The sequence below is a fragment of the Triticum dicoccoides genome, chromosome 7B (genome assembly GCF_002162155.2).
Source record: "Triticum dicoccoides isolate Atlit2015 ecotype Zavitan chromosome 7B, WEW_v2.0, whole genome shotgun sequence".
Lineage (NCBI taxonomy): Eukaryota > Viridiplantae > Streptophyta > Magnoliopsida > Poales > Poaceae > Triticum > Triticum dicoccoides.
Genome location: NC_041393.1, coordinates 625,228,276 through 625,238,770, shown reverse-complemented (window position 1 = coordinate 625,238,770; position 10,495 = coordinate 625,228,276).

Below are 10,495 nucleotides of genomic sequence, written 5' to 3'. Positions count from 1 at the left end.
AGGACATCATTAGACTATGGTGTCAACCGTGTGTTCTGCACACGCGCTCCGATATCCGGGCTCCAGATACGTCGAGCAGGAGAACCGCCCAGAGACAATGGCGTGGGAATGGGGTTGGTTCCATGCTCCGGACGTGGTGGCTGATCACTGTCCGGTCGGAATGCCAAAAAATTCACCGATGTGCCCCGTTGGCAGAAGCCGTAGTGGGGCTCGGGGATGGAGATCTCCCAGGAGATTGCTACCTTGATTGAGGTAGTTCTTCAGTTTCAAGACAAGGGCCTTTGGGCCTCCAGATTATGAAGACCTGGAGGGAGAGAAACGTCCAGCTCGTGGGATGGAGGAAATTCCCCATGTTCGAGTATAGAGGCCAAAGCGATCCCAGTCGCCTCCTCAATCGGGAGGACTCGTAGAATTAAATAGAACTCCGTATGCACCATGTAACCGGCCTACCTCTCGGAGATATTCTTATGGAAGTTACCGTGGAGCTGTACTGCCATGCTAACCCCCGCCCTGGGGTAATTTACGGTGGCTTGCTATATATTTCTTCATCATTGGAGGCCTCCCGCCATGTCCTTTCTAACCCTTTTTTATTTTTTAGACATAAAAGGATTTGATTTCAATTCCGCCGCATCCTCGCTCTTATGAAGCGGCATGCATCTTGCCGATCATACACGCGTGATGGCCCACAATTTTGGTAGGACGGCGGCCAGTGCCCGTCTAATCTCCACCTTGAGGGGCTCGCGGAAGAGCTCCATGGAGTCATCGACAGTTCCTTCGCCTGCGTGGGCCGCAAGATCGTGTGTTGCGACCCTTGAGGGCTCATCTATTGCAAGAAACGGACCCCATAACCCTTGCGAGGACCTACGGGTCGTGGAGGAAAATAAGACGGGGTCCCTGAAGATCTTGCTAGAGCTAAGTGAAGCAGAGCCCCGGCTGAGGGTGCCATCCAGACACCGGGTCAATTTATTATTAGGTGGCAGTTTTATTATTGAGAGCATGACAATTTTATTATCGTTGACATCGTATTTTATTATAAAGAGGATTGCAACTTTTAATGTTGAGAAGATATTATTTTCTTGTTTTTTATTAACACGGTATTTTTTTGGTTTATCCAGGTAAAATATTTTTATCTATAGGATGGCAGTTTCGTAGCGCAACACGTCACTGTTAAAAAAATAAGAGCATGGCATTTTTATAATTTTTTGTATTTTTTACTCATGGCATTTTTTATCGAGGATTGCGGTTTTTTATCTAGAGGGTAGCACTTTCCATCTAGAGGATAGCAGTTTTTAAGTTTAGCATGGCCGGAAAAAATATATCACCCAACCTTTTTTTATATTTATAAGGTGGCTACTTTACAAAAAAAACACTTTTAACTGGGCCTTTTGGGTCTGGAGGGCTCCCGCTGGGCCTTCATGTTGGCGAAGAGCGAGTGAAACCAGTCACCAGGAGCTTCTCCCCCGACAAACGATTCTTCTTTTTTGCGGAGTTAAAAGGGATTTCATTACTAAAGGTGGAGGTAGATCCTCCAAACAAAGTTGAGGTACATTAGCCGGGCCATAACGAAGCCAAATTGTTGTCCTAGCTTCTACATGACCCTGGTTTTTGTCATTTTTCTTGATTTTAGACATAAAAGGATTTCATTTCGATTCCGCCACGGCCCCGCTCTTATGAAGCGGCATGCATCTTGCCGATCATACACGCATGATGGCCCACAGTTTTGGTGGGGCAGCGGCCAACGCCCGTCTGAGCTCCACCTTGAGGGGCTCGTGGAAGAGCTCCATGGAGTCATCGGCAGTTCCTCCGCCGGCGAGGGCCGCAAGATCGTGTGTTGCGAGCCTTGACGGCTCATTTATTGAAGGAAACGGACCCCACGACCTGCGTGAGTACCTGCGGGTCGTGGAGGCAAATAAGACAGGGTCCCCGGAGATCTTGCGGGAGCCAGGTGAGGCGGAGCCCCGGCTGAGGGTGCTATCCAAACACCGGGTCGATTTATTATTAGGTGGCAGTTTTATTATTGAGAGCATGACAATTTTATTATCGTTGACATCATATTTTGTTATAAAGTGGATTGCAACTTTTAATGTGGACAAGATTTTTTTTGCGGGAATACTTTTTTTGTTTTTTAATTACATGGTAGGATTTTTGGTTTATCTAGATAAAATACTTCTATCTAGAGGATACCAGCTTCGTAGCACAGCACATCACTTTAAAAAAGAAATAAGAGCATTGCATTTTTTTAATTTGTTTGTATTTTTTATTCATGTCCTTTTCTAATGAGGATTGTGGTTTTTTTATTTGGAGGATAGCATTTTTCATCTAGAGGATGGCAGTTTTTAAGTTTAGCATGGACGAAAAAAAATATCACTCAACCTTTTTTTATAGTTATAAGGTGGCTACTTTCAACAAAGAAACACTTTTAACTCGGTCTTTTGTGTCTGGAGGGGTCTCGCTGGGCCTTCGTGCTGGCGAAAAGCGGGCGAAACCGGTCACCGGGAGCTGCTCCCCTGATAAACGATTCTTTTTTTTTTTGCTGTGTTAAAAGGGATTTCAGTAGACAAGGTGGAGGTAGATCCTTTGAGCAAAGTTGAGGTCCATTAGCAGGGCCAGAACGAAGCCAAACTGTTGTCCGAGCTTCTACACGGCGAAAAGAACCTAATCTATAACTAACAGCATTTTGGTGCCTACCCCGAAGAACCATGCATTATTGATTCTAGACGATCTATCTAGACTTGGATAGATAAGCATGACTAGTAAGGATGTCCGTATAATGACTACGAACGCGCGTCGTCCCAAAATCAGGGTATGTAAATTTTTGGGCATATTTTTGGATAAATACTTTGTTATAAGGCACTCCTCCAATCCTATACCAAGCATGAGCTGTTCACACGGTAACATGCCTAGACAAGATACAGTATGATATATTGATACAAATAAGGAAATTAGCAAACATGCATCGACGCGTCCACGGAAAATGGCAAGAAACGAGTAGCACGATGTGTATATGCCAGCAAATCAAAGAAACACAACGTGTTCACTCATGCAACAAACAAAACCGAGATTCACCTGCATTTCCAGTTGTCTGCTACTACCTGGTAATACATTAAAACGCCACGATATATAGACTACAAGCAAGTGCACCAGAGAACATTCGTACAGATCTATAAATCATCCACATCCCATCGAGGCAACTCGTCTCTCGATATCACTCTGCAAATATGGAGTCCTGCGGTTCTACCTCGTCCACCTTCCCGGTCGACCTGTCCTTGTCGCTGGCCATCCATGTCGACAAGGACAAGCTAGGGCACAAGACCCCGACGGCATCCCCTCACACGCCGTCATCGGCTTCCAAGAGGGTGCAGGAGGTGTCCCTCCCACCCATGTTCAACTACAAGTTTTGCCCCCGCTCCTTCGGAACAGCCCGGGTGCTGGGCGGGCACCAGAAGGCGCACAACACGCTCCAACGAGCGCGGTGCAACAGACGGAAGGTGCACATGAGCCGTCGTCCCGCTTGGTACTCGGTCGCCAGCGCCCTGCGCAGCGCTTGCCTCCACGCGTGGCCCTTTGACGCATGGCACATCCACTACGACCTCTCCGTCCCGCTTTCCTTCCCATGGCAAACCGGGACCGGCCCTCGAGGTCTAGCTCCCGCTCAACCGTCATCTGCGGTGCTGGGCCATGGATACGGAGGGAATGGAGTAGGGAGACTTCGTGGATGCAAGGAAGGCATGAGTATAGTCAATCAGGACGAGACACCCAACGGGATTGATCTAACCCTGAAGCTCTAGATTAGGGCTTTTGTTTTGTCGCCTCAAACAATAAGTTTTCATTAAGTTTGGTTGTTTGTATTTTCTGTTTATTGCATCATCTTAAGGGCGAGATTATTTGAGTACATCTCCTTGTAATTCTGTACTAGGCGCAAATTGTGATCAATCGATGTACTGTGTCGGGTGATATTTCCAAAGCGTAATTCAAGCAGATGGTTATCTGGATGACTTTTAGCCGCGAGCCATTCCAAAAGATGGAGTGATGTTCTTACTTCTTTCCTCCCGTCTAATTCATTAGGGTGCGTGTAGTATTGTTTGGTGGATGGATGTTAAATCTTTTTAAGTGATCTGGGGAATCAGAGGTCTTAGAGATTTGTGTGGCGATATAATTTTTTCATTTGTATATATGAGACTAATTAAGATTTAGTTACTGTAAAAGAATGGACTCTGTTACTGTCCTTCGTTTGAAATAAAAAGTGAATACTTTATGAGTTGCAGAAACAGACAATTTGGAAATAGTGTCTCAAATCGTTTATTTCTCATGTAATTAATAACAAAATTGTCGAACGATGTACGTAAACATGATCTAATCTGTTCCACATAAAATAATTATGTTTCTTAGATATGTGTAGAGTTTAGCAGGGCCTCGCACCAGTAAGAAAAGATCCAATGTAAATCAAGGTTGAAGTTTAGAGTTAATCTCTTACATTACGTAGGTAGTAAGGTCTATTATATATGTGAGGACATATTAAGTGCCATCTCTCGATCTCTTCGCTACCTAAAAAACTCTCATCCAACTCATTATCTCAGATAGAGGACAAAAAGTTATTGTTCTTTGAGAAAATAAATATTACCGATGAAGGCATGTGATAAGGAAAACACACTAAACAAATAGCTTTTTATATAACCTCGAGCAATAGCATCATATATAGCACAAAAATGCATCATATATACTATAAGGATGTGTATCACCGATGCAAAAGCTCCCTGTTGAGAGGGCTACACAATATAAAAGACATAACACAAACAACGCATATGACCTTCTTAGGGCCAGTTGTGACTTTAGGGGGCCAAGAAAAAACTTGAAGCCCGGTCCCTCTTTCAATACAAACATTAAAATGATATCATAATCTTTATCAATGAATATGCCCCTCCTCCCCTCCCGGTCGCTCCCGCGAGTGTCGCGGTGGGGAAACCCTTGCAGCCGGCCTTAGGGCCCCTCCTCCTCCCTCCTCCTCACCTCGCCGTCGCCGGCTCGCGTTGACGGGCGAAGCCCAGTCAGTGGCGGCGGCGGCGGCGGGGCCTCTCTTCTCCCTCTCGGTGGTGGCCGATACAACTCGGTTTGGTCGGGTGGCTGCGCGGCGCTAGCAGAGGGCGCGACAGCGGGCCGCGCTGTCGTGGCTAGTGCCTGGTGGCGGCGGGATCGGCTCTGTGGTGCCCTGGGCGCGTTGCATATGGAGATGTGGCGGCGGCCACAGTCGCGAAGCTCGTCGGCCCCCTTCGGTAGGTGGCTGTGGTGGATGCTGAGGGGCGTCACGCTTGGCTGCATGGGTGGAGGGCCGACAGCGGGTCTGGGCTGGCTCCTGGAGCATCCCAGTACATCCATGGAGTGGATCTGAGGATGGCAGCTTTCCGTAGATCTTCTTCGTGCCTCGTTGGTGGGTGTCGTTGACGTCCTTTGGTGGCTGCTTGTGGCGATTGGTGTGGCTAAGTTTCTGGTAGGGATGGATTGGGGGAAACCCTTGGCCGATTATTGTGGCCACGATGTCGGCGGTGCTCCGGCGTCGTTCACCTTCTTGAATGCGGCATCGTGATGTTGCCCTCGCCCTCTCTTCCCATCCCGGTGAAAGCCCAAATCTCCGGATTGGGTGGTGACGGCGCGCCGACATCATTTTCTTTTTGAAGATCCCATCTTTGGGACAGCGGAGTGGTGGTCGAAGCTCCGGCGCGGGGCGTGGTCTGCCGGTTATCTTCAGTGATGTTGTGGCTTGGCTACTTGCGGTTGACGTTGATGCCTGCGTGCGGTGGTTGCGATGTTAGGTTGCGCCGCTGCATGGTGCGGTGGTCGCGCTTGTCGTCCTCTCCACGGCCACCAGGTAGTCCTGGGCGTGAGAGGTCGGGGATGAGTGACCCTGTTGGCCGATAGCGCAGTGTCCTCCGATCCAGGACTAGAGGGTAGGGTCCTTCTTCGGAGGCAGGGGTGGATGGCAGACTGACAATGGCTGGCTTCTGGGGAGTCGACGGAGCATGGAAATCCTCCGACAGCAGGCTACTACGTCATCTTAGTTGCCTCGTGTACCGTTTCTTATTCGTCGAGGGCCTCGATGCTCAAGCTTGCGCTTGGTGTATTCCGGGCTTGTTAGTGGCTCCTTGGTTGTCATGTATATATGCCGTTTCTCTCTTTTTCTTTTTTTGTTTTGGCTTGTATGACTTGTGATGTGGTCGTTGCTTTATAATATAAAGCGAGGAAACCATTTTTCCTCCTATCAATTAACATGGAAAAATCTATAGGGGATAGGGCATAGGCTATGTATAGATAGCGAATTAGAGGCATACTATACTCATGTTGGCCCTGCGGGTGTAGTGCAATCTCTCAGTGAGTTGGCCCATTTGGCGTAGCCATGTGTAGGGCCATTATACCATCGTCAAAATTGCAGTTAGGCATCCATGTGGTAGTCCTTCCCAGGGAAAGCCCCAAGGACGAGTTGAGGGTGTATTTACTTCTAGATGTCGTCTACAAAAATCAACCAGAGGTATCACGGGGTGAGGTGGATGTCTTCCTGCGACCGGGTCACCATTCGACTTGTGGTCCGTCCGGATAATGCTAGGGGAACTCCAACTTTTTTCTTGTGCATACTCCTTCATCAATTATGCTAGTGGGATATCCAATGGAAAATTCTGACCTGTCTTAGAGAGCAATGCTCAAAATTCAGAAATCTAGAGAACGGTTCTATTTCAATTTAACCTTGAAAACCACCTCAGGTTTAATGACTCACCTAAAATATTAGCACATGATGCCATAACTAATATTTACAGTAGTCATTAGATTGAAAATGCATATGGGTAGTCAACATGACAACGATAGGTGAGGTAAGATGCTCTGATATTAAAGACTAACTAAGCAGGAGGAGCATGTCAGCCAACACATAAGAAATCAACTCGAGTGACGATCACATGCAAGGTCGCGCGTGGGAATGAGCATCGAAATTGTCTTGGTTAATCAAGGATGGACGTAGGCTGCTACAATTAGTTTACCCATGGAATAGGCTACTACCTGGACATTGGAAGGCTCAGTAGTGATGAACGCTGTTTGCACTTCAATGGCGAGCTAGGCCCTTGTCAATGGTGACTTGCCACAAGTAAGTAGCTGCTAGTGGCGACTGGCTCGCTCATGAGTTGGAACATCACGGCAGTGACAAGCATGCAAAATGGATCATCACTGGTAACCATCTCAATAGTGATGCACACTTCCCTGGGGCAATGTGCCTTTACTCGCTGTCGTGGTTTGTCCGAGCTAATAATTACTAGACGCTGGTATTTCTAGCGGGAAGATAGACGTGTGTTGGCTGAGATTGTTCAGAGACCAACCACACTGGCTCAAGTGATCACAACTTTGACTACAAACTATTTTCGATCTCAGAATGTGGAGGTGGAACAAGGACTAGAAAAGGTTGGAAGGCGAGAGAGAGAGAGAGAGAGAAGAGAGAGAGGGAGAGAGAGAGAGAGAGAGAGAGTGAGGGTGGAGGGAGAGAGAGAGGGATAACGGGAGGTAAAGGGAATACGGTAGAAACCGAGCGGAATAAAGTGCCAAAATATTTGAGAAAAGGACTGGTAACAGAGGGCGGAGGGTGGTAAAGATTGAAGGTGGGAAGTTGTCTGCCGAGTATTTGGAATGTGGCACTTGGAAAAGTACGTAAATCATTTTATAAGTAAATAAAAACTTCTTAGTTGGGTCTTGCTGCGCAGACAATCGGCGGAGGTACATGTCTTGCAGCGACGCCATGCTCCAATAGTGCTCAGCGTGGAGGTTGGTGAAGATCCACCCCGCTTTATGACGGGATCCGTTCGATTTCCACCCAGCCACGGAGCTTCGTGGTTTCGCTCTCTAGGAGGAGAGCCGTGCTACTGATGACGCCGCAGAGTTCGTTGATCTTAGCATCCTTAGCGGTGAGGTTGGTGCGCATCTACTCCCATTCGTAGCGGTTGACCTCGTGCGACATGGCGACGAAGGAGGAAGGGCTATGGTGAAGACAATGTAGGGAAGGGCTCACGGGCTTAGAGGAATCGGGGGCCTGTGCGGCTGCTAGACAGTGAAGATGGAGGAGCAAGAAGAGCGTGGAGGGGCTGTCCTTGCTCCCCATCCTTATATATTATGGGAATGGAGGCGAGGCGCCCTCTCCAATCGATGTCAAGCAGTGGGTGATGCAAGTGGGTTGAGCCTAGCCCTTCGCCAGGCATCTAACACATAGGACATAGGGGTGGGCTCCTCGTTTGTGCTGAGAAAACACCTACTGCTGATTGGTCGGCCCTGACGGGAAAAATGATTGGCATTTGTGGCCCACACATTTGCATAGGGACTCGCCCTGATAAAGATGAGAGACACTCATTTGGCTATGCCCATGGGCTACTGTCGGTACCGTGAACGCTTGGTCCACAAAGTGAACTACACGTGGGCCACTGGTAGATCCCTCCTTGGCCAAAGCTATCAAAGACCCAAGATCTGGGAACGAAACCTCCGACAACAGCTCCGTTTCCTTACTCGTCAAGGCACAACAACCCCCCCCCTCGCCTCATGCGTGTCGGGCTGGATCTACCTCGTCAGGACGAGTCCACCATGTTACGGCCTTGCAGGTTGGACTGTGATTCACCACACTACTCACCCCACGGGCGGCACCTGCGATTGTACATGGCACTTCCAAGTTGGAGCATCACCACAACCGGTGGTGATGGGACTGGCTTTCATTCATGGAGAGAAGAAGGCGACGACACGTCACCACGCATTTAATGCCCCCACCCACCATGTCGGATCATGGCATTGACTTAGCAACTACACCGTTGAGGTACCCCTTGACCTGGTTACGAATAAACCTGCGACTAGGAAACCCCCAACTACGAATGGAAACACTTTTTCGAAGAGATTCCCCAAAATTATGCTAAGAATAGCTAAAGGAGGACCGGGCGGAAGTAGAAAAAGGTTGGACTCCAGTTAGAACACCAGTAGGAGCACATTGCGCTTTCGGTTCCCGGAAATGACTTGTAGCTCTGATCCACCCATTAAAACGCACAGAAAAGCGAGACTAGGGTATTACGCACCATGCGGCCTGAACTTGGGTAAATCGCCATGTCCATTGTGCATGTTTCAGTAGTGTTGGTCCGTGCCTTCGTGCACCAACCCCGAACTGGCAAAAGGACATCATTAGTCTATGGTGTCAACCATGTGTTCTGCACATGCGCTCCGATATCCGGGCTCCAGATACTTCGAGCAGGAGAACCGCTCAGAGACAATGGTGTGGGAATGGGGTTGGTTCCATGCTCCGGACGTGGTGGCTGATCACTGTCCGGTCGGAATGCCAAAAAATTCACCGATGTGCCCTGTTGGCAGAAGCCGTAGTGGGGCTCGGGGATGGAGATCTCCCAGGAGATTGCTACCTTGATTGAGGTAGTTCTTCAGTTTCAAGACAAGGGCCTTTGGGCCTCCAGATTATGAAGACCTGGAGGGAGAGAAACGTCCAGCTCGTGGGATGGAGGAAATTCCCCATGTTCGAGTATAGAGGCCAAAGCGATCCCAGTCGCCTCCTCAATCGGGAGGACTCGTAGAATTAAATAGAGCTCCGTATGCACCATGTAACCGGCCTACCTCTCGGAGATATTCTTATGGAAGTTACCGTGGAGCTGTACTGCCAGGCTAACCCCCGCCCTGGGGTAATTTACGGTGGCTTGCTATATATTTCTTCATCATTGGAGGCCTCCCGCCATGTCCTTTCTAACCCTTTTTTTATTTTTTAGACATAAAAGGATTTGATTTCAATTCCGCCGCATCCTCGCTCTTATGAAGCGGCATGCATCTTGCCGATCATACACGCGTGATGGCCCACAATTTTGGTAGGACGGCGGCGAGTGCCCGTCTAATCTCCACCTTGAGGGGCTCGCGGAAGAGCTCCATGGAGTCATCGACAGTTCCTTCGCCTGCATGGGCCGCAAGATCGTGTGTTGCGACCCTTGAGGGCTCATCTATTGCAAGAAACGGACCCCATAACCCTTGCGAGGACCTACGGGTCATGGAGGAAAATAAGACGGGGTCCCTGAAGATCTTGCTGGAGCTAAGTGAAGCAGAGCCCCGGCTGAGGGTGCCATCCAGACACCGGGTCAATTTATTATTAGGTGGCAGTTTTATTATTGAGAGCATGACAATTTTATTATTGTTGACATCGTATTTTATTATAAAGAGGATTGCAACTTTTAATGTTGAGAAGATATTATTTTCTTGTTTTTTATTAACACGGTATTTTTTTGGTTTATCCAGATAAAATATTATTATCTATAGGATGGCAGTTTCGTAGCGCAACACGTCACTGTTAAAAAAATAAGAGCATGGCATTTTTATAATTTTTTGTATTTTTTATTCATGGCATTTTTTATCGAGGATTGCGGTTTTTTATCTAGAGGGTAGCACTTTCCATCTAGAGGATATCAGTTTTTAAGTTTAGCATGGCCGGAAAAAATATATC